This window comes from Varroa jacobsoni, unplaced genomic scaffold (genome assembly GCF_002532875.2).
Source record: "Varroa jacobsoni isolate VJ856 unplaced genomic scaffold, vjacob_1.0 contig00046, whole genome shotgun sequence".
Taxonomy (NCBI): Eukaryota; Metazoa; Arthropoda; class Arachnida; order Mesostigmata; family Varroidae; genus Varroa; species Varroa jacobsoni.
The window spans coordinates 163,681-183,773 of NW_019214400.1; the positions used below are offsets into that span (position 1 = coordinate 163,681).

Below are 20,093 nucleotides of genomic sequence, written 5' to 3' on the forward strand. Positions count from 1 at the left end.
TATTTAATACCAACAGCGGCGTGTATCTTCTATCGCTTTCTGGTCGTGTCTTCGTTCAGCAATTGGCAACATGGTGATTGCAGCTAGACGAACAAAATCGCAGGATTGATTCAGGATGAAGGCATTCCGACAAATGATAGTGCATGGTGATGTTCTGTATCACCTCACACTTCTTAGGTGTCATAGATGCCTCGGGTTCTAATGAGTCCTTAAGGTTTTACTCGTGCTCGTCTCGTTCCAAAACCTAACGTGATTGGCGGCGTAATGCCAGACAAAAGTGACACTAATCTGAAGCCTCTCAGATAAACTGCTACAGTTCGTTCAGGATCATGCGCGATCAGGACAATTCTTGTCGAAGTTGAATTATGGTCATTTTAACTTACCGTTTCGATCGCACAGCCAGTCAGGCATCTGGCACAAAAATCACAAATTGCAAGAGCACATCGAGAGAACCGTGTGAGATTTTGAAAGGATGAAGACGAGAGCCGTACGCCGCTACTGACAATAACAAAGCGGATTATGAAACGGGCTCGATCCGACTGTGGTAGGGTCGATTTGACTTAATACCCGTCGAATGTCATCTGTCCGCACTCGTTAAATAGCAAGGTGCAATGAGTATTCCTGAATATATATGTATAGCACGAACTCGTTGTGAGTACAGGAAATCAGGCTCTGCGAAAAAGGAAATCGGATTATCATCAATGGATAACCAAACCCTGTATCATCGCTACTATTACAGTGATCCTGACTTGCGCAGACCCCACTTTCAAGGGATCACCCCATCAGGGAGGTAGTGTTGAAAGGCGCTCTAGATATCTTTACGGGTCCTTTAGCGACTAATATTGACTTCTGGTAAGGTCAGTACGGAAGTGAAAAGAAATAATTGTTTAGTTCATAAATAAAAACTTCGTTCAAGCGTAATTCTACTACTGCAATTATTGTATGGCGGTAGTTTAAAACGCGGCGGCGTTTTTCGCAAATAGCTTCTGTTCGTCTTCATCTATACCGCCAATAGTTTCGCTAAAATGTACATACTGGACCATTACTAGGGTTTAAACGCTTATGTCATTGCCGAAACTTCGAGGTTATTTGAAAGTATTGGCTGTGCCTAAGAAGTCAAGGTATATTAACATCCTGCGAAACAGTAGATTACTGGAACTGTGAGATATACGCGATAGACTTCGCTGTTCTTTCTAGAGTATCGTCTGTCTGCACGAGATTGTTCCTTCGGCGATTTTTGAGCGCGTCTAAGCAGGTTAAATGGAATATCTGTTGGGCAAGACCAGGGTAATACATCGTAGTTGACACTCTAAAGGAATTACCGCCCGCTTTTTTGTGTTGCTGGTATTCGCGCACCCATGATGTCGAGCGTCTAAATATGATATCATGCCCTTTTCACCGTTGAGCCGCACTTCTCTATAGGTATGTTAAGTAGCACACCTATATGCTGTCGTGTCGGCCAAGTTGTTGTTGGCACACAATGACACAGACCTTAGCGCCTTTCTCTGCGATCATAGTGACGGCGGTATCCTTTGACAAACAAAAAAAAAAAAAAAAAACTGTTTCCTGTAGACGGAACCGTTGGATCATCGTACGCTCGTAGTATGTGAACTAGTAAACAAATGACTTTTCGTTTGGTGTTTTCCATGGCTCGTTCCCACGTATCGAGCCGAAGAACAAGGCCTCATCAAGCTAATGCTCCATGTAATGCTCTCCGAGTTGCGATGATGGCATGAAGTGGCAATACGGAAGATACGAATGAAAATGAGACTTGTTCAGCATGTTTCTTTCGCTCGCACTCTATAAGTCTCCCTCCTTACGAGGCGTAGTCATCGACCATCGACTTAGATTTGAGACGTCCTGGGCCGGTGGAACAGTTCTGGAGGCGTGTTAGGCGAACGTGGAAACTAAGCGCTAAGTAGACAGACAAAATGGAACACTAACGCTATCGTTCGCTGCTTGTTTTGTCGCCGCGGAACCGCGCGCTGCTCTGTGGTGCGTCATTTGTAGCCGATAGTCCTTTCGATACTTTCTGCTGCTGCTGCTGGCAGCTATACGCTATGTTGGTACTTAGCCAAGCTAGAAGATTTCTAGCTGGCTAGCTAACAGGGAAACGTCGACACTGATCCTACTTAAGTTGACTGATGGAGCTCTGCTTCGCGCTCGCTGTCACACCCCTACTCCAATAAAGCTCCCGGTACTACGAAGATTCTATGCGGCAGAATGCCGCTTGGTCGCCAGCGTTCTCTTGTCGGCTTGTTTGACATGGTGCCATGAGGCTGGGTCTGTGGCCTGAACCAGTCACATGCGACAGGCAACCTCGGGTGAAGTCAACCGGGACTGAGAAACTGTAGCCGAGTGCACCGGAGATTAGAAATGAGGGGACGACCATGAGGGTGAACATTATTTTTAGCAAATTGTTCGCGCTAATGTTATGTAGTGTAATATAACCAATGAGAATGGTCCTATTCCCCTTGAAGGCTAACCATTCGTAGCCGTCGGGAAATAAACCATCTCAACCAAATGTATAGTGTCAGGAGAGTAATTACGGAACGGAAAACTGACCCGCCAGGATGGTAAGATGGTTACTCTATGAAACGGAAATTGTATTGTAATAAACTAATTGCAGTTGCTCATCTATTCGAGGCTAGCAGAGATCGAACAGGTCGACATATACAGTGCTATACTGTCTTTCGTCTGTCATCGTATACCTAGATAAAGATCTGAATCTCTTAGCAACCCTGGGACCTTCTGCCATCGTATAACTAAAATATAAATATTAGCTAAAAAACCAATACGTCAATATGTCGTTTATTTCTATTGCTATTTTTATCGATATCACAACAAGGGTTTTCTCTGCTAGCCGGACGCATGCTCTCGTCGCAAGCCGAAAAAAAATACACTATAAATGGAAAAGCTATAACCGATTTTCGCTGTTGTCTGATCACCATAACCTCATCGGGACACGGACAAAGAAAGCTTAACCATGTTTGTGCCATCACGATTAAATAGAAAATCAATTTTTGTTTCTCGCAGGAAGTGCAACTTACAACTCCATTACACGGCTACTACGAACAACGCCCAAACCCTCGTTTTCGAAGAACGGGCCGAGACAATCATATTATTGGCTTAACGAACACATAGAAAGCGCCCTGCAGGCGGTGGGCTTCCCACTCGCATCCAGTGTCCTGCAAGTCTGTACGGCTGTTTCAACTACTATAGCCCCAGTTAGACGATAGCCTTGGCTAGATCTTGGCGTTGCTGGGTTCGAGGTTGATATGGGGCAGGAAGAATCATGTTAGCAGGCGTTGCTCGCTACCAGGTTTGGCTTCTACTCCTTGAAAGTCACTCTCTCCTTGTTGTTTTCCCAGCAATTTGCTCGCTACGTTGCTTTATACGTCGTAACGAGAATCGGGATAATCAATGGTTAGACACCCGACAATGTCACATCTGTCGGGTGTCTAACACCGTCACCCGCAAATTACCATACTACTATATTTCCGACACGACCAGTGCGCGAACAATCAACAGGACTAACCAGGCTGTCAGGCCCTATCGTATCCCTCGGCCACAGTCAGTTCTGCATATACACGTAGATCTATTAAGTGTCCAGTCACACCGGCTTGCTCTCGCTTTAAAGTACTACGTAGCCACAACTATTACAGCAACAGAAGCAATCTTCTTACTTACAGATGTGTTCGTATATGCGCGATAAACACGTATCGTTAGATACTGTCGGCGGCGGACGGGTCCTGAGTAAGGACCGAGGGTCGTTGCATACGAACGTCTAATAGTTGACGCATTAGCAGTAGCACGAACAGCGTCAACGACGTACTTGTTTCGAAAAGTTGTTAAGCGTAAAAAAAATCGGGCGTAAAGGTATAATAGGCTCCGTGCTAGGGGTAATATGACATACGCACGGCAACAGAAGAACGACGCTAAGTACGATCACGCTCGCACTGAATGAACGCGACGCTTTCATACGACTATTAGCTGTCGCTCTGTGTAGTTCCTTCTGACATAACGCGACAGATATAATAGACATACGTTTTACAACAGGTAACGATTTCATTCGCACCCCGTTTCTGCGGCACGTCACGATAAGCTAACTGTTAGAACTGACCATGGCGGTCAGCTATGGTTAGGGATGCGAGATGTCGTGGCCGCGTGATTCGCTCGTGTGTCTGCTAGGTCTAGAATCTTTTAGACCATGCTCTCTTCTAATCATTCTATACATTTCTCTCTCTCTCTCTCTCTCTGCGAACAAATTGGCGGCAAGTTTGTGTCATATAATCTTATGCAGCAGGCTCATGTCGTGCGCTTGTGATTGCGTCATGGTTCGTCAGGCCTACTTTTCTATGAGGTAAGATTATGTTCAATGGAAAACCATAGAGTCAGGCACTCACTGATGCGGCAGGACCAATAGCAGCAGCAGCAGAAGCAGAAGCGTAAAAACGGGGCGACATACATTTTCGGTCATTCAACACGAAACGCGGTGTTAATGGACAACAAGGACCCCAAAGGCCATCATCTACGATTATCATTGGCATCAGTGTACGCATACGAAGCCGTCGCGTATGAAAATTACCGTCACCGCCCGTGTGTGTTTGCTCGACCATGGAATGTGCGAAACTGGCAAAATGATTATGGCGGAAGCCAAAACGAGCGCGAAAATGCGACCCCGACGATGACAACAACAACGAGGGGCAAGCGAAAGACCGACGTAGAGCCAAGTGATGACGAAGTGCCGTATCAGCGATATCTCAATGACGATTATTGTTCTATGCATATTGTATGGGCATCGCATCGACAGCTACTAGTATATCAGCAGGCCGTTACGGATTATTGTGGCGTCTTTAGAAGAATGCGAATACGACCATATCATTCAAGGGGTGCTGATAAGGACGCACAGCTGGCCCGTATGGCCAGTGATGGGTTGAGATCGTTCGCGCTGAAATGGAAATACGAGTCTGGCGCTGGTTAGCTATTTTGTTACTGCAGCAGATGACGTCTGCTGATTTCAATACAGGAAAACGTAAGGGAAAGTAACTCTTGTCTAGGTAAATCAGTGGAACAACAAAAACGGTATGTATATTAGAGATTGTCATTCGTACAATACTATATCTACTGTACAGACAAGCAACTGCTAGAACAACTGGACGCTAATCGGGCTAGTCACGTAAGGCGCACCAAGTTCGGATTCGTTTGCAGAACGTTTTCATTGGCGTTCCCTTTGGCGGTATATTCATGTACGCTGGTGGATCGTTCGTTTGTGGGTCGTCGATACGTGTCTTTAAAATGACGTGTGTATTGGAGAGTAGACTTCCAACGTTAGCCTCTCCCTTCTTGAATCGCACGGATTCAAAAGTCGACAGAGGTATTAAGTTAACGATTGCAGCAGCGTTCCCATAAAGGACATTTAGGGAAAGACCGTCTATAGGGAAATTTTCAGGACACAAGACTCTCTTGCCCTTACTGCTCTAAGGCCAATAAGGACCTTAAAGTTATGTGCGTATCTTATACACTATAAGCGTCTAAGCAAATGTAGAGCACCTAAGAAAGAAAGAGAGTAGACTATCTAAGAAGGAGTATTCATTGGTTTAAGATATCAAAACATTTCCTGTTTACAATAAAGTCAGCTTCTACGGCCGTTACCTATGTAGACGATTTGGAAGTCGAAAACTTATGAATAGCTAACTCTCTGAGGTGGCCTCGCCTAAATGGTTCGGGTAGGATTCGGGTAGGTCGCGGTCCTACGGTGGATCAACCCAACCCTTACAACGATCTCTCGAGCATGGAGCTAGTTTCGCTGAATCGGATTGTCACCCCATTGAAAAAACACTGTGTGGACCTTCTATTCGATGGGCCCGGAGCCACCTGGCAAGAGACCACAAGGGGATTTTGCAAGCGCGTCGCGGGTTTGCAACATCTTGAATGAGCCGCCCCGTTCCTTGTAACGGTCTGCTTCAGCTTGGAAATTTAAGCATTGCCTGGCCTGATAATAGGCAATAGTATGTATTTGACGCTAAGTCAAAAACATCGATTGACCAATTGTTTAATTCTATACGACTGAAGAGCTTTCCTCTTATATTTATTAACTCGGTTGAGAGGAGTAATTATCATGTCAATTTCGACGATTATAGCAAAATACGTATTCTCTGCTATTCATTCCCTTCGTCATGAAATCATAATGATAACTTAGATCCATCTATTTTAAGTTACCGATGATAAAATGTTTTAAAGATGAAGTTTCCCGCGAGCCAATCTGCACATTTAGCAACGGTTTGCAACGTTTGAAGATGTACCGTTAATCACAACGATTTTTACCTTTATTTATACTCCTCTTCAAGCATTACAGATACGGAAATGACAGTATCACGTAGCAATACACGACTATATAGCCGTGTCTCGCTTTCTCCTTGCCGGTTTATTTCGCTCAAGGCCATATATGTATGTGCGTGAATCACGTTTTTGTCACCTACCCATTGGTACTTAGATTTGCAACTATTAGTAGCGAACCAAAGCACTAAAAGCGGGAAGCACTAGCGACTGAATATGAAAATCAAATGAAAGGCAAACATAACGATAAAACCTAGCATAAACGGACGAGTCTAACTTGTCATCAAAAATGTTGTTGAAGATTACATAAAATAATGATCGGGGTCCGTGTAACGACCTACCATTATCTACTACATTACCACAAACCCCCTTGTTCGATTTCGGATTAGAGCAATCTAATGTTTCTAGTATAGCACCGTGCCTTCTAGCATTCTGGATGACTGATGGAGAAGGAAAGATGTCTGACATTCGACGTTTGACGATTCTCGCCGTCAGCAGCACGGTTGTCACCGACGTCAAGTTACTTTTTCCTCTGAGAAATGCTTGTCGAAGTGAAAGACACGATCAGTCGACCCTTAGTGCCGCTTCTGCCGATCAAGCTGGCTTATCATTCAGTCGAACTTCGATAAAGTCAACCTACGTACCCGTAGGTGCTATAAAACATACCCAAGTTCTCGTGCTTCGGTAAAGTGGTAGGAACACGCAGCCAGTTTTGTGGTCATTATCTGCTTGCCTATGGCCTAAGCTGCATGCCCTAGCCAGGTAGCTGGCGCGATTAGCAATACAGCTATGGTGCGCTATTGTGCTGAAAAAAGAAACCGAGGCCTTTCTCCCGAACGCGTTGACGCTATCTCTACTGCTGGCCTTACGTTTGCTGTCGTTGCTAGTCGTATTCTGCCGATGTCTTAATCCCAACCGATCGACCGGCTAATGGCTACTGGGAAAGCTAAGAGTGGAGAAACCCTTGCGCGTTAGGCGCTGCTACGGTACAACAACAATAACAGGAATAGCGATAGCAAGCATCGAGAGCTTGTGGTCCCGTCCTCTTAGCTTCGACTCACTTCGACAAAAACATAGAAATAGCGACGCACAACACCATGGTCAGTGTGGTCGGAGTCGGCGCTGCGGGAGTCGCCGGCCCGCTAGCAGTCTGGGTCCTGTTGTTAGCGTTGAACCGCTGAGGTTATTCGAGCTGGGAACGGGGCTGTTTCCGATGTTTTCTACGGCCGCTGTTGATGTCGTCATCAACAGTAGCAACAGCTTGATGATCTTCGGCGACCGACCGCGATCAGTCAATCAGGCCGGGCCGAGTTGCACTCCAGTGCGATTGCATCCCGTTTCTCACCCTGCACGCTCGGGGACACGGCGAATCGTATCGTGAATTATGGAATCGTTCCGTCTGCGCGCGAAAAAACTCATTGAATAGCCTGCACAACTGCCACCGAAGCTGCCAAGAGCGTTTTCACAACTGCTACTTGTTTGCTATAAGTGCTGATGCAGAGTACGGCCGCCAGACGCGACTGTTACCGTCGCCGGATCCTGAATTCACAGCAATTTAGAGAAGAGCACTGTCGGGCAATGGACAGAAACAATCATGCTGATCGCACAGAAAGGGGATGTAACATGCTCGCAGATGAAATGAGTCGCCGTTGCTCCGACAACAGCCAATGGCAGGGGAGAGGGGTGGAGGGTAACCGCGTCAGGATAGACAGAAACTAATGGGGTTAAAGATGACCCGGGCCGATCATTGCCAAAACGATATGATGCGCCTTTAATTGGTGCTCGTCCTAAAATAATGATACAAGTCACAATAATTCGCCGTGATGAAAGAACAATATCGTAGTTAGAACAGCTATCTTGTCTCTCTGCATTCAAATTGAACAATCAGGTAGTGAATATAGCTGTTTTTATTGTCGATCGGTTCCTTCTGAAGTAGATGCCCTCGAAAAAGCAGGGGCCAGCAATGATTTTTTTGTTCGTCTTGCGAATGGCAAATTAAATTGTTGAGTAATGGCCTGATCACTACTTCGTAGCTTTAGCGACTTCAATCTATTTTGTTTCTTAAAGTCGAGGTAGAGTCTTTAAGTCGAGGTAGCGATTCACCATTATAAAAGCCGAGTCAATCTCGCGACAAGAATTGCGTAATGTCGTATTTAGCCAAAGTTCGATAACTTACGTAATGGATCAAAGTGATAAAACGGTGATATTTCATTTTGTTACTGATTAAAAAAAAGGTAAATAGTATTAAGTTCCCTTACAACAACGTCTAGACTTTGGCAAACAGTCGAGACGTAACTAGTGGATAAAATATAGCAGCTTCCCTGTAACGTGTTTCCGCTCGTCCGGTGAGTAGCCTATACGATAAACAGACCTGATTCAATCGGGGCAAGCGGAAGATAACACGTAAGGACACGCATGTATACATGTGGCGATACGTAGTCAAAGGGCAAGGAAACGTTTAAATACGTTTAACTAAAGTCCAACATGTATCCGTATGATGTTCATTAGCGAATGGTTCGATGAAACAGATCGTCGGCAGGCGGAAATCAACTATCGCCAGAAAAAGCTTAGTGTTCCGTCTATATTTATATCCATTAAGTGAATCATTTATGAATACCTAAGTAGGTAGTGCGTTAAGGGTACGGCAGGACTCAGCGATAACCCTGGTGAATGGAACCCCGGTGTTTTTACTGTTCCATTCAGCAGTGTGAAAAAAAAGTGTGTACTTGCAAAATTTGCCATAAATATAATTACTGTTTGTAGTGTTATATGAAAGCGTTCAGGTCTCAGACAAAATCCGTTTCAAAGATCGGCGAGACATCTGTGAACTTGGACGAGGATACTTAATTATTCCTTATTTCAGTTGTTACGCCATTATGTATAGTCTAGTACAATCTTCTACAACGATCCCTTTTAAGTCAGTAATCAGGATTGGTCTGTCTAAAACAAACAATGTCACAGTCGTCTCGAATAAATGGTTTGTTCTTATCAATTCAAATGTGATTAAAAAGAGTTTATGAAATAGAATAAAGGCAGATCTAATGGGCTACTTATCTAAGTTGTGCAAGAACGCTAAAGACGTTCAAGTCTTGCACATTCTTAAATAACCGACCTGAAGCACGCGGCAACTTACCCTCTTTTCACTGGATGTGAGACACCCTTACTAACTTCCGCTGGTCTTGCAAAAATATTTCAACTGGCAGGTTTTATTGATATGTACCGTTGTATTTTTTTGTAATAATGTCGCTAACAGATAAAGCTTTAACATTCTATCGATAAAGTTATTTTTTGTGTGCACAAGCGGGCATGGATCCATTGCTTTTACGTAATTATTGTCCGGACAAGCTACTGAAAATACGCTTTTCATCCGCGTTTAATCTTGTCTGCCCCGCATCGTCGAAAGAGGATCCTTTATCCAAAAGCCCTACAGGAAATCATTGTTTACTAATGTTTTTTTTGTGTACACGAATTACGGCTGTTTCTCATTGATCTGACGATATTGTTGCATTACTGAGTATGTACGGAGCTTGACAGGCTCAGACCCAAGTGCACAATCAGACGACTCATAAATGCTGTTCAATTCAGCTCGAGAGAAAATTCATCATCGTCATGTTTGTTTACGTCGTAGCGGCGTGGTTGAAGCTTTCAGGCTTTCAACATTAGAAAATTATAGACCTTACTGGGTGGCAGTCCGTCAAAGAGGCTACAGAACAGCCAGTTGAGCTGTCGGACCACAGTGTTTTTGATCGAAAAATCGCGTTTTCACCGCTTTTTTGTTGTACGTTTATGCTACGCGAAGCCAGCAACAAGCAGGCGCTTACACGGTAGTAATAATAACAACAATCATAATAAAATGACGGATCTAAACGAGCATTTTATCTGTGTCGTTTTTTTGTTCGCACTAGCTAAGCGGACCGCCTGGAGCCAACAACCGGTGGTGATACTTCGCAACTGAAACACCTGCTTTGAGACGCCAGCCTGCGCCCACCGCCGCTAACCTGGCCGCTGCTGGCATCGCGTAGCAGCCTTTGCCATACAAGATGGGGCTAACGGCTTGCCCGCCATCATTAAACAGTTTAAATTTTATTATAGTCTTATTCTACGCATCCTTTTACCACATATCAACAGCGGTAGCGATAATAAAGGCTAAAACCAATGGTAAACTGTACCCAGTCAGAGATGATTTTCGTTAAATGCTCGCATGTAAAGCTGCTGTTAATGGCAGTCACCGAACCCCACGAACTACAGCGGGTTAGTTAATTTGTTGTAGTGCCCGTACGACCGTCGGTACAATGATGCGGTATATTTTTTTGTCCTGTACCCCACCTTCCGCGGAGGACGCAATAGCACTTTGTGTACAATATTAAATGCTGACTAATTCTTTTTAGTCTTATATCGCTCTGAGAGGAAATATGGGTAAATCAAACAGGTGCTTGAAGTGGTCCGTGTCGTATAATGAGTGGCCGGTCATATGGAAGTGTCATCTGTTCTATCTGTCTAAAGTCGATCTGCTTCGATGGCCACGCGCTCTTGACAAACTATGGCAGATTTGCTATGCAGCCGGGTAGGATATTTAGGGAGAAGGGTTAATTGCAAATTTCCGTAGAAAAAGATCGTCCGCTATGTCGTGTTTTCAATCTGCCAGCAGTAAAGGATGAATGAAGCGACACTGGCACTTAACGAAATTTCAACCGAAACTCGTACACGCATGCGTAGAAGCACGCCACGTATGACAGTGATCAATTCTGTGATCTACAACGACTTCGTGAGATTTGTTCTTCTTGACAAGTAGTAGATACTGGTGCCTTTCACCAAACGTCACAAACAATTCACCGAGTACGCTTAATAACAGTGTGACGATGCGTGGTAGTGGGTAAATATACCAAAGTCACCATAAACGACCGGCGCCAGCGAGGCATCGAAATCCTATATCGTGTTATTGATACTGTATAATAGTGAAGATTGTTATTTCTTCATTACGATATTAAATATGAGGATAATCGAAGACACGATTCATTCGATTCCGCAATCTTTCCGCGTTTCCGTCACGTGGAAAGATTAAATAGATCCTTCTCAATGTGTTTGCTTTTACGACCCGTTATTTTACCGCGCTTCGTTAAGTGTAAACGTTAACTCGTTGTTTCATAAGCACACCATTTGTGGTAAAAGTACCGTCTCCCACGAATATACGTCTCTCGGAATAGTTCTTTGGCTTTACACTCTCTATTTTGTCTGATAATGCTTCTCTAAATAGCCACGCACCCTATTAAATATATATCTGTGCACCCCCCGGTGCGTCAAAATTTCGATTCTACAAATTACATTACCCATTGAGAAGGTGCGCCTATTGATTGTTTGAATCACTTCAGCATCATAAACATAACGCAAGACAATCCTCCCAAAGCTATAATTCAGTGCGTGTTTCTCGTTGAAAGGCTGAATCGGATCGCTGCTATTTATTCTATCATCTAATACACCGCGAGCACCGACTCCCCACAAGTCAAGCCCATCGTATCGTCTTTGTAACGGAATCACGGTTAACTAAAAACGTGTTATTCAATTGTTCGATTTACGCGTACGCACCGATAACGCTGAGACAATCCCTGACTCATTGTCTTCCTTCGTTGAGGTCTATCCACAGTGATGATTCGTACTGAACTCATTTACGTTAACAAATCGTCCAGGCCCTGCTCGCCGTTGCCTCTTATATCGATCTGACGATTTGGAGTGATGGCCTGTTTCTTGGCTTTTGCGTCTGACCATCATCAATTTTCAAGCAAATCACTGCTGAAATCGCGCAGCCAAACGCGTTCTTTCGCTACCGTTCCATTGTCAAATTGACACGTGTGTAAATTATTAGTATACGACGGATATTAAAGCATATATTACGAGCTCATTATTGTTACATGCCTTGCTCTGTTTTTGCGTCCCGTTGCGGGATGCAAATAGGGATGGATCTCAACATCAGCAGCAGTAACCCAAATCGACTCACCATACCCATCATCACAATAGCAATAATAATAATAAAGATGGCAAAAGGTCACGAACAAACAATATTCAGATCATTCAACAGTAAAGTGACAAAGGATGGAACATGGCCGCATGCTGCATCGCCGCGTTGTCACCTTGCCTCGTTTCAGTTTTACTAAGTTCTGCTATATTTAAGATGACGGCCCACGACGATGACGATGATTCGGGTAATGTATTTTACTTCTAGTTCCTTTACTCCAGCTCGTTTGTTCCCCTTTCTATACAACAACGTGAACACGAAACTTTTCGACTCAAGCAGTCAACTTTGTTGGTCTGAATCTCGTATCTCTTTGAATGAAGTGTCTCTTGGTTCTTCCCTGACAGATTTCCTTAATGCCGTAAACGATTTGTGTTCCTGTTATGTTGTTATTACCGCTCTTCTTTCGTCCAATAGAAGTTCCATGATTGGTCCTTATCGGGCTGGTTTGCTATGTTCTGTTCGAATGTCATTGTTGTCGGATGCGACGGTTATCTAGAGGCGGTCATTTTTTGAACCGTTACCAACGTCAGCAATGGCAGCAACGTTTAGAAAGCTACTATCAGCAATAATATCGTACCACATACGCGATGATCTTCAGTTGATCGTGCCGGGTTATGCCAGCTGCTGGCGCTGCTTCTGGACAACTTGCTTCACCTCGAATCTGCATTTCGCGATTATCCATGATCGTCATGATTTTTGCTCTTGATTTCTTATCAGCCTTCGACTCGATCTGGTATTATACTTCGGCAACACCTTCTCCGTTTGATCGTCCAGCTGTCCACTCCCGCCTCCCGCCTCCCGCCTTTGATAGCAACTTTATACATGATTTAATAGCAACTTTATTACAGCGGCATACAAATGCTCTATACCATTGCGAAGGACTACTTTTCGCTGGTTGTGGCGTCGTTGCTTGTTGTTGATGACACCCGATGTTGAAGGGGCAGACAATCGTTGAACAACTTATGCCAGCGTTATCGCTCACTCGATAACACAGGGGAGCCTACGCGTCGTCGCAGGCAGCCGTTTTCGCTGCTATTGCTGATGATAGTTATATTGTTGTTGAGGTTGTTTTGTTCTCATTTATGCAGGGACATCGTTTCATGGCTACTTTCCAGCCGTAGACGAATTAGCGGCTTCATGACGGCTGTGTCAGTAGCGGCAGCACCGGCGCGAGTCCGTGCCCTGCTTTGCGTCACGTCAAGTTCCACAGACAGGCGAGTGGGAGAGCAAGCAAGTAAGGATTCCCCCAGACGTCGTGTGTTATTGCGCAGCTTGTTATGATCGTATTTTTGCCATCTTCAAAGGCTCGTTTTACAATTTCTGCTCCTTGTTCGCCTGAGGGGTACTCGAGTGGTGACTACTGGGCCAGCTTCACTGACCACAATCAACTACGATAGGCATGCGAGCAGTGAAGTATCTCTACATTTAGTGTGAATTTAAATAACCAAGTGACTATGATTGTCGCTATCAAGCATTTCCTCCCGCCCGTTTCTTGTATGTGCCTTCATCTCTTCTTTGCCATCGAGTACCGCTTAACCTATCCGATGCCCTTGGATCTTTGGTTACAGGACAACCTAAACGATTTTCTTGGAGAGGATCGACAAGGTACGAAGTCACGAAGCTTACAGGTGATTGCGTATAAATGCCAAAGCATCTAAACACGCGGGCAAATACATAGTGGTAGAAATGGTGATGCGACAACAACGATAACAACACCGCCTCAGTTACTACAAGGCCAACAACGGACGGACTAGCAGCAGATCTAGCTATCTAACACTTTGCTATTGACTATCCTCGTCGTTGTTCGCTTAGCGCTAAGTATCATCGTCATGACCATCACGCGTAACGCCGAATTTGACCGAAAATGACTGCTTTCTCAAATCACGATTAGACCTATTCGTTCGCACATAGAGACTGGGGGTGCGCCTGTCGTCCTAAGTTACTTTCTCTCTCTTTCTCATTCACACATACGTATACACGAACGAACTTACCGAAGGCAGGATAACCGATTCAGGACATAGAAGAACATGGCTGATGTTAGTGGTTTAGCTTCTGCTAGCGTTCAGTAGGCTCGGTAGAAAGCTGACAGGCAGAACAGGGGCGAAATGTTGTTCGTTATCGCTAGTTTGTTGATTTGATATTGACTTCGGGTCATTTGAGCTTCAAATAGTTTGATTTGCTTCCCCGAAGCGTTTATCCCCTTCGATCTTCATGTGTTTATTCCATGTCCCGAGCTTTTCTTCATGCTCTTCATATGTAGCAGGGATCACCGATCGCTGCAAACATGTAGCACCATGTGGTGATTCCGTTGCCCATTGGCCCCGAAGCAGTGATATGTATAGCAACGATGTCCTTTTTGTTCTTCTTAGCGAAGTCCGCTTTCTTTCTACTTCTTTCTTTCGCTTGTAATTCACCCTTAGTGATTTAGCTTGTTGCGGCTTATTTGTGAAGCTGTCGGCACCTCAACCGAGGGCGATGTGAAAGTCGTTTGCTCTTCATCGAGGAACAGGCATGACCAAGCCGTCAGCAGCATCGTCCTCAACAATAACAATAATAGCGTACAGCTAGCGACAACCCACCAATAATACCGACACAGAATCAACAAGATGCGCAAGAATGGCAGCAAGAAACAAATTTGACCGAAACTCGATCCTCGCGAAGCGGACGAATCGTGATGGGTGCGAGCGTCACCTCTACCCTCCCGTCATAGAGTGGCGCGAAGTTTTTCAGGATCATTTAGCGGGTCATCCCTCACCTACCTACCTTGACTAGGCTTGAAGGTTATGATATCTCCGTTCGAAGCGGCCGCAACTGATATTTGTTTGCATCCGCTTTGACAGAAGCAGCAGCGCCTCTTTTCGAAAAGCCAATTCGTATACTCCGTCGGCAGTAAGATGCACATGTATGACAACCAGTCTCGTACAAAAACCTGCATTCGTGCGTGTGTATGTACACAATAAAAAAGTGTCGTCACTAAAAACTTTGGTCCCTTAAGAATCACTGCGTAGACGAATTTACGAGGCTGGTTGAAGTGGCTGAAGATTACGAACCCTCACTTTTTGAGTTTTCATCATTTTTTGAGTGACAACTGAAATAACCGTTAATTAGGTAAAATGTAAAGAAGTTGATGGAATCCTTATTGGATCGCAAAAAAACAATTGTAAATCCGTTGTGCATCCATTCATCGACATCCGTACGTCCGCAGTGTACTCATATCATCGATTTCTTCACACCTTTATATTGAATTGCCATAACAGCGGCACAGTGTGACGCAACGTACCGACCGCTACGCGAAATGGAAACATTCTCACGCTCCAATCCGACCCGAAATCTAGTTCGTAACTAAATTTCCCGAACATTTTTTTTTAATATTTCGCTTTTTTCTTTGTGAATCATTCGAAAGCATTAATACTTTCTAAGAAATTATCAAAACACGCATCTTGCTGACTAAAGAACCTCTAATCGTCAATAGAGTTGTATGTAGATCTGGGACCGAAGGACATCTAGAAGCAATAGATGAACTCGATTCAATGACAGGCAGAAGCCATTCCCGTATGTCGCCATCGCTAGTAGAAACATATGACACGGCATTGATACTTACCATGAAATACGTATCTATTATTTAGTGACTACTTCTCGTACAACATGGACGCCAATAAAACCGGATTAGTAATTGGAGGTAAGTTGAGAAAAGCCAGTCGTCAACTACTAGATTACCTCTAATTTGCGTTCCTTTTCTATTCGACCCCTGTTAGTATGTCGAGTTTTACGTCTGCCGCCGTCGTCGTCAAACGGCTGGTCAGTGTATTCTGTACCCGTTACCACCCGACAGTTGTGTTACCTGTATCTTCTCTCCAGCCGACACGTGCTAATCTGTTCTAGATGAAATCGTAGGTTGAATCTGACCCGCTGGCCCCTAATCGAAGGTAACATAGTAATTATGCCGAAGTCACAAATTTGTACTACTTGTACCATTTATAAAATACTGTTCAGTAATCGACGATCGAAGGGCGGACGGTGCGCGGTGCTTGATAAACACCGAGGATACTGTTACAACTCAATAGTTTTTGCGAGCCTCATGGACGCGTCAAGGACGGGTATGAATTTGAGTGTGTTTAAGCCTTTACGCCCTCGCGGTACTTAGGAATCGTCGCTATGATAATCGGTCACGAGCGAGTCATCTGCTGCACGCTGGATGCTTCGAGCTAGACAGTCGTACACGATCGCTTTGTCATTGCTCAAAAGATGCTGTCTTCTATTTTTCATGAGAAAACGTTGAATAATTAAGGATTTATTGCTACACGTTCCGTTAGCTACATCTTATTACTAAGTTGTAAAAATCTCATTTGACTACGAATGTAGTCCATTTATTTCACAGAACAGGGTAATCTGACATAATGTGCAGTACGTCAACGTATCCGAGGAATGCACGTACCGGACGCATTTCAAAAATAACCCCACGTTTTCCGACCATTACAGTATCAGACTGGCGCAGCTCCCCTGACGACCTCAACGTGCCAATAAGACTGACTATGGTGCCTTTTTTTTTCTCTGCCAACGAGAAGGAGTCACGAGGAGGAGGAGGGAAGGAGAAACCGAAGTGGAGATTCCTAGCTTTAGGGCACAGAGAGGTTCCGTTGGGTGTGGCTTCATCGAGCTATCGAACGCCTTCAATCGATCGGTCGTTGTCGGCCCGCGACTGCCACTATTGCTGCTGGTAGGCAGGGTGCGCTTCCAGTGCAGCCAAGGTAAGAATTATTGGTAAGCGTCCTCCTCATTCGCAATAATTCAGCTGCTCGAGGCCAAGCCATCTACTTCCGCACGGCCGGATATATTACTCCCTAACTCCGACTTCACATAAACCACATCTCTCCTGATAAAAATAACGCGGAATCAACTTCAATAGTGGAACTTCAATAGTGCAAAGATTCGAGGTGGATCAAAAACAGGATCGTATCCACAGACTACGCTAACGATTGTGCTCATTCTACAATCTGATAGAAATAAGTTGATTTGTACATAGGCAGATCGAGTGGCAAACTAAGGATCAAGGGTATGGACACTGTCCCCTCGAGTATATTTACATCGTTTACATGTTGCTCAATAGTTAGCAAGCATTGTGGAGGTTACGACGACGTACAGTGTAAGTATCAGTACACTTTTAAGTAGAATGTACGTACGTATGTATGTATCTGCGCGCAAACAAACGCCTTTTACTACACAAATGTAAGAAAATCGCTCGACACGGATATAATCAAAATAAGATGGGACCATCTGTCCCAGTGAATACGATATTAACATTCTATGGCACGGCGCAGCGCGTTCGAATTGGATAAAAACTATTTATTGTAAAAGACAAGCGTTGATTCGCTACTCCTGGTAAAGCAGTTGTCTTTAGAACAAAACGTTTTGAAATTAATGGCTATTTGAGAACAGAAAATATCAATCAAGTGTTGTGTCATCCAGATAAGTTCAAACATTGACTTTTTTTTTGCGCCTGCCAGACCTTTTTGCCGTTTCAAACCTCGATCTGTGATCTGCTATCCGGCTAGAGTTTTTTGCATGTAGCGTATTGGAAAAACACATTAACGAGTTCACAGCTATCTATATTGTTTTACACACAGTGTCGTTGAATTCCATCTAGTCTTGTGTAAATATGCTTAGAAATGAAGTTAGCCACACCATCGTGTGTTTTTAGTCCGGGTCGTTATCGAAATTATCCGTCCTAAAGATAATTTTATTCAACTCGACCTGGCAGAAAAGCCTTGCTATTTTAGACGACCAGGTTCGTTTCCTTATCTAACTGGCTATCTTCCATTTGCCAGTCTGAACGCACGTATAGGCATATTAGCATACAACACAATTATATCAATCGCCGTACACACACGCTTGGAACGATACAAAATAGGCGTTTTTTTTTCTTCAAAAACCCTCTCAAATGACTTCTTCTTAAAACTTCAATCTTTTTCTAGTCGTTGCACCGCAGGTCCACCCGAAATCACTTGCGGTTCCTTTTTTCACCCAGTAGAATCCCGTTTATAACGCAGACAGCGGCTACAGTCGATTGCACTTATCCCCACAATTCGCGCTTATCGTCTAAACCGGACCGCCGTAACACTAGGGGCTTTTGCGCTAGAATGCCCGACGAGCTATCATCGTTGATGATACGTCTACGCCCCGCTTTCGTATTTTTCCCGCAGACTGTCGCCCCCTACTTTTCGATGTCTACCGCCCGAAGTCCATCCGTGTTTTGTTAAGCGACACCCTTTTTCTTTCTCCACCCCTTGGATCGCTGACCTGGGATGCTGGCCGTAGCGCGAATGACAGTCCATCGTTTCCACTTGACAGGCTTCAACTTTTTGACACCAGTCTTTCAAACGGTGGCAGCGACTTCATAGAATTGTGCCCACCCTTAGCCCGACTTCCTTTCGACTCCATAAGTGAAAGAAGGAAACAAGTACTGCATTTACCCTCCTCGTCTACGATTCACAATCATAGAATGGAAAGATCACCTCGATTTGGCTCGTCGCTCAGAATGCAGGACAAACTTGCAGAATGTTAAGGGAAAACTGTGTGCGTAGCTAACATGAACAGCCGACGCAACCTTTACAAAGGAAGATTTAAGCTCCAATTCGTTTCGGCTAATGCAAAATGTGTAAGATATGTGTGTGTACGCTAAAAAGGGATGTTATCCTCATTCTCATGTCCTCGGCAGCGCGGAAAAAGGTTTTCGCGTCTTCGGCACACAAATCACAGGCATCGCGAAGTCACTCACTTGAGATTGAAGGGCGTGGCGGCGAGCTGGCTCTGTTGAGCATTTAAATGAGATTAGGACGGTGGCGATTGCTCTACTCTTGCCGCAGCGTCCGCAATCGCGTCGACATTAGGGTCGAGTAAATCGACACTGACGATTACCATGCGCCAGCAACCCGGAATGATAGAAAAAGGCTTGTCACTGCGTTTGACGTTGCCGAAATTGTGGTGGCAGTGCCGGTCCTAGCGGTAACACCGTTGAGGGAACGCCTTCAATCGCGGAAATAAAGAATCAGATTCACACATGCAACACTCTTTTCTCAAACGACGACATTACGAAGGCAGCGGGTGACCGTTGAGTTAACGCGTCATGTAAATGAAGGAGTTTACCCTTTGTTCTAAATTCTCGGGAAACAGCGGAAGTTCTTCTTTTTTCCTCCCGCAGCGTGGACCTCGCACTCATATCACTATCAGCTTATGCCGCCACTTTGGTGTGGGCGACGCGACACGAAAACTAAAAGGATTTCGCTATTTGCCTTACTGCTTTTACGGCCATTAGAAAAGCTTACCCAAGGGCAAATTGCTCGGAAGACCTCAACAAGTAGCGTTGCTGAAGCGGAGAGCGATTTTCATCGGAGTTGGCCTTCATCCCAGCCCAATATAGGTCGCACCACCACAGTGCAAACAAAATTACGAGCTACTGTGGCTGTCGAAATGGCAAAACAGAGTAAATCTTCCCATTTGTCCATAGTTACGGTATCGATAGACAACGAAAGCAATGTTCAAACGATGACCAAACAGATCAGAGAATAAACAACAGTCAAATCCATACAGTCAGTAAACAATGAATACGCCTTAACGAGTGGAAACTACTGCCCATAAAAAAGGTAATAATCTTCTAGGTATTCTTTGTATCATCTGCTCAGAATCGAATTTATTACAGTCTTGGAAAAATCAAAGCCATGACCTTTTGTTACCATCGTTCATTATA

General features: G+C 44.5%; 1 protein-coding gene and 1 long non-coding RNA gene across 3 annotated transcripts in view; one reads left to right on the forward strand and one right to left on the reverse strand.

Annotated features, from left to right (window-relative positions):
• The window catches only part of LOC111270677 (uncharacterized), a 28,050-nt gene that overhangs the window by 7,728 nt on the left and 229 nt on the right, over nucleotides 1–20,093 (forward strand). Inside the window, exon 2 of the long non-coding RNA XR_002686403.2 lies at nucleotides 16,915–17,097. This is a non-coding gene — a long non-coding RNA (uncharacterized LOC111270677). The remainder of the gene's footprint in view (nucleotides 1–16,914; nucleotides 17,098–20,093) is intronic.
• The window catches only part of LOC111270676 (uncharacterized), a 45,101-nt gene that overhangs the window by 4,301 nt on the left and 20,707 nt on the right, over nucleotides 1–20,093 (reverse strand). The window lies entirely within an intron of this gene.